Raw genomic sequence first — 5,221 nt, 5'->3', positions numbered from 1 at the left:
GTGTCCCAAGACCGGCCCGTCTATGGCCGCTTTCTGGCATGTCCGGCCAGCATCCAGGTTCTGGCAGCCACTGATCATAGGATGAAAGGCCAACATTCGGCAACCAGCGCTTCGGTATTTCTCCGGGCGCCCGTGTTGAGACGCACAACGGCAGCTTCCCGGCTGCCAGATATTCAGTTGCCTTTCGGCTGCCGATGTTGAGAAAGAAATCGGCCGGAGTACGGCTTTAGGGCATCCGTTTTTCCTTCGTGAAGCGGTGTTCAGCCGAAGTACGGCAAGCGACCGGCCACAGGATATCCGTATTCTTGTGGCAGTTAGTGTTCGAAAGGAGACCGGCCGTACACTCTAAGCTGGGTAACCCTTAATAGAGGTATACATTTTCGAATTTTTGTAACCTATAATTTATAAGGTACAAATGTAACCTATATCTTCGTAACCTTTATTTACGTATACACGTAAGGGTTACTCAGTTATGGGTTACTTTGCAGCTTTCAGCATGTATACCTTTATATAAGTTACATGTACCGCCGTCCAAGGCCACACACCTGGAAGCTGTCATGTTGCGCGCCCGGCGCGCTTTCGCCGGCGCCGCTGTGGCGGCACCGCGAAGGCGCCTTTCCCGCGTGGTAAACAAACATCGCGTTAGTGGAAGACGATATGTGCGACCATGCTGTCCATTGCGCCGTCTAAACTTTTGCGTCGGGTGTCTTTTGTGCGTTCCTTGAATAAACTTTTATACTTTTATAATTCCTAAAATTGCGGCGCCAGAAAGCTTGAAAATGTTCTCTTAATATATATGCACTGCATTACCTGTTCGATAATCGTTACCCAGGTTGTCACCCAGAAATCGTAGTGAGCATTGGCAACGCTTAAGTCTTATAAACAGGCCTAACTAAATTTGATATTTGTATCAGCTTTGTGCCGTTTAAGAAACCAGTATCAAACATGCATGATAGGTCTTTTAGAAAATTGCGGGTATGAATTTGAGCTTTAGTTAAACAACATTAGGTTTTAGTGAAAGCAAGCTTTAGTGGAAACATGCACTTGATAGCATACTTCAAAAGGACGCCAAAGTTGTGATAACATAGCCTTAAGCCAAGAATTCTTGTCTGACAACTTGGGCCATGATTATCAAAAGAGAATTGCAGTACATGCACACATGTTCGCGCATTTAACAGGAGCACATTTCCAGAAGTTTGGCATCAGTAGTTTTGAACATTCCCATTTATTATTATGAAACACCTGTGGGCTATTTATTAAAAAAGCGAAGCTGCGAATCACCCCAATGTTATTATCGTTCCTTAATGAGTATTAGACGAGTGCGGATTCCTGGGCGAATTGGTGTTTCCTATAATGCTTTAGACTTCCAGGTAAAACTCGGTTTATTCATATATCCTTATTAAACCTATTTAATAAATGTTGCGTGAACAGCTTCACAAACATGGCCAAGTATACAGATTCTTCGCCTCAATAATTGCACGGATGTATGCAAAGTATTTCGAATTGTTTGGTACTGCAATTGAACAATTTCAGACGAATTCGAGTTTGAGCTACATTTATAAGATGGTTCTCAGAGGTGCACTTTCCCAGTACAGCGTTATTGTCATGGTTCCCCACAGAAAAAAACGCAGAATGTCGGAAAGTAGAAACAACATTTATTACAAATTCACTGTTTCATACAAAGCAGTGTTTATGGCTATGTTCCCTACATTCTCCGTTCCACTCAGAGTCTAATATTACACTTGGAATTCACTCGTCTTTACGAATCCATCTTTACACTTCCCTCTTGGGTTCCTCTTACAGTTCCACCTGAGTTGTGATTCCCACGCTAAGTTACCGTTTTTTATGCAGCACCAACAAGTTTCTAGGCAGATTGCATTCTGTCTTTTGGACAAACTTTAAATGGGATCTATAATTTCCTGCATGAAAAAAGGCGCTTGGAAAAATTCAGAGATAAGCTTCGCAATTTACTTGGTACAGAAGCAGGTACAAAATCAGGGCACGCTGAAGATTTCCCGAAGTCGTCTGAATAACTTGTTCACTGCTGCCGCAGATGGGGCCGTCACTTGGATTTCCCCACCTTGAAGAGCCATCTACAGAAAATTTCAGAAAAAGAACAAAATCCAGTGCAACCATAAGCCCCTCACACCAAACTACAGGCATGAAGTACGAAAAATATATTGCACGGAGACCAGATAATGAAATGAAAGGCCACACCAGAGAAGGAGTGATTTACGGCCTTTCAAATAATTTCACATCATTCAGTAATCGTTACAGAGAGTAATTTGGCCGCATTGTTCAGGACAACGCGAAGCCACTATAGTCATACCGGCCAACCTTCCCGAATTTTAATCGTGCCGTGTTCCAGTTTATTTCCCGAAATGTTTCTGCAGGCTCACCCAGAACAGGCAGAAACTTTGGGCTACGAGATAAACTCACATACATTTGCAAAAGAGAAAACAAAAACATTTCCGCGCCTTCATGTCGAATCACTAGTACACGCAACAGAGCGAACGTCTAACTAAACTCAGGAAACGCACTAAACGTCGCGCTAAACTGAGGCCTTCGGGCCTTGAAGGTACAATAAATGAAATGAAATGAAATGAAACGTGCTTTCACGATGCTGACGCCGTCTGCTTCACATTTTTGGCTGTACTTATACATCTCCCTTACCCTTCCCCCTCCCCCCCCCCCCCCCCTTGTACTGGCAGTTTCATTTTGAACAAGGATCCCACGTGGAAGCCGAAACGTTTTTCATTTCAGTAAAATGTTCTTATCGGTGGTTTCTTCCTCGGCTATCAGTAAAAAGGAATCGCCAACTTACATTTTTTCTTCGTCCAGGTGTGTTGTGGGAGAGGGTACATCTAGAACTTGCACCGATCTTCAAGTGGCATTCCCAGGAGGTTTGTGCCTGTAATGACTCGAAGGGTTATTTGAGTTAAAATGTAATAGGCTTTACAGCTGGGCAGTTGGTATACATTCATAATGAAAGAACACTTCAAATTTGACCAGACGAAGAAAAGAACACAGTACAAGCACCCACTAACACTGGAGCTTACTTAAAGAGCTCTTTTCGAAAAAGAGTTCTTGTTGGCTCTGCAAAACCACGCATCTTATAGAATAGCTAGAGTTGCCTAAAAACTACAAAACTCCATGCGGAGGAAATCATTATGTGAATTCATAAAGTTCATGTAGTAACGAACTGATAGAAAGAGTCACTAAATATGAGGCAAAATAAGCTACGAAATATAACATCATAACACTTGAATAAAAGCCTGGAATTTTTACAAGTGTATCATACTTTTGTCTGTGCAGGCCTGGGTGCCATCTTTATAAAGAATATTTGAATGAATGTGTTTTAGTTATTGCATTTTCATACCGTTGTTTCCATTGAAATCAGACTGCATTTCAACTTGTCTCATACGCAGGGGAGTCCTGGTTGTCAGCTCAAGGAACACTGCCTGCAAGAAAAACAGTAGTGTTGAATCTGTTGATATAGCATAGTTAGCCATATGCAACCACACGTTTCGAACAGCCAGGAACCGATGAGGGTGCAGCACCCATTTTTACACCTGCACCTGTCTCTGTGTAATTCGTCACAATTTCTGTATCATCAAAAAAACAACAACAATCAAGCAGCCTGCATGCTGGCTCATACATACCACCAATCTGTAAAGTCGCTTTACTGCACTACCCTAGGACCACGCGAAACAACCATTTGCCCTGCAATACCACGCGAATAAGTAAACGACTGGTTTGTGCGAATGAGAATAATAAACCCACTTAACATGGTGAAAATGGCCCGCTGTCTCAAAATGACCAACACTAAATTTACCCACTGAAGGAAAAGAATTACAAAAATGAAGAGTGTTGTACATATGAAAACTTTTTATTGTACGGTAGGACAAACTTTCACAAAAAAGAGGCCTGTGCTGGACAAAAGGGAGTTTAGAAATTTCGGGCAGCATTTAGTGGACTACTTGTGTTTATCCGGATATATTACTACAAGACCAATAAACTCGACACCATTCCGAACATATGTAGCGAGAAAAATGAACATTTCCCAACGGCTGAAACAAAATGGTAATACCTAGAGAATATCGCGATAATATAATACTTTAATGGGAAAAAAATTCAATTATTCAAACAGAGCTACCTGACAATTACATGGGCCAATAGCTCGTCAAGTGCGCCCGATGCAGCCAACAGCGTAAATAAAACGCTCAACACATGACGAAGGCGCGCAAACAGAGCAGAAAGCAGGTCACGAGCGCCGTTACCTGTTATAATGTACGGGCTTTCCCGATCGTCCGCTCTAGTCTGACGCAACGAACGCAAGCCCGTGATTTCATTCAGTTGCCGTCGAGGACAACAGAAAACGTCCAGCGAAGCAACCCGTCAGGTAACGAAAATCCCTCTCGAATGCTGCAATTTCAAATTGAAAAGCCCCCAGCGAAAAGATACATCCAATGAAAACACGGAAACCGTTACGGGAATATACTCACCGAGTTCGCTTTCACTGGCACCGGGGCATTGCGAACTTTATACTGGTCGTAGAAGAACGGGCCGTGTAGCACTGCCAGTCACAAATGGGCTCGCCGCAGCCTCCCCGACTCACGCCGGCAAATAAGTCTTGTATTGCGAACTTGATACTGGTCGTAGAAGAACGGGCCGTGTAGCGCTGCCAGTCACAAATGGGCTCGCCGCAGCCTCCACGACGCACGCCGACAAATAAGTCTTGTAACAGCAATCCTCGCGTCATCGTAGGGGTATCACAGCGGTAAAAAGGCTCGAGTGGCGCGAAAACGCGGCCACCGGGCCTGCGGGCGCCGCCATTTCTCTATATCCCGTCATGCAACAGAGAAATCAACGGCCGTCTGGAGAGAAGGCGCGACGAGCATCTCTTATAGGTTACAGGGCGGTTTATAGGTTACAGCGTAAAGGTTACATGTCAGATTTTGTTGATGTAACCTATAAATCATTAATGTAACCTATAAACCGCTTTGAACTTCACGCTTGTAACCCTTAGAATGGACTGGGATAAAGAAAACATTAAAATGGATCCGTTGTAACCTTTATTTTATAGGTTATTTCCGTTTAGAAGTTACATTATGGGTTACCAGGATTAGAGTGTAGCACGGCTGCCGCGCATCCGCTCTTTCAACGGTGCACCGTGCGTCCGGCGGCAGCAGAATATTCAGTTTCTTCGGGCAGCCGGTGT

The 5,221-nt window shown here is 43.8% G+C and overlaps 1 long non-coding RNA gene across 1 annotated transcript; it reads right to left on the bottom strand.

Moving 5' to 3' along the window:
* Positions 1–544: 544 nt before the first annotated feature.
* On the bottom strand, positions 545–5,018 carry LOC144141372 (uncharacterized). Its single transcript, XR_013316559.1, has 4 exons — positions 4,506–5,018; positions 3,380–3,461; positions 2,825–2,911; positions 545–2,093 (listed from the first exon to the last, which is right to left on the bottom strand). It is a non-coding gene; the product is annotated as an uncharacterized LOC144141372 (long non-coding RNA).
* Positions 5,019–5,221: the final 203 nt, after the last annotated feature.

This window comes from Haemaphysalis longicornis, unplaced genomic scaffold, assembly GCF_048455015.1.
Source record: "Haemaphysalis longicornis isolate Haplotype H1 unplaced genomic scaffold, Haemaphysalis longicornis Haplotype H1 scaffold_6, whole genome shotgun sequence".
NCBI classification, from domain to species: Eukaryota; Metazoa; Arthropoda; class Arachnida; order Ixodida; family Ixodidae; genus Haemaphysalis; species Haemaphysalis longicornis.
This window is presented reverse-complemented; position numbering and strand designations above follow the sequence as displayed.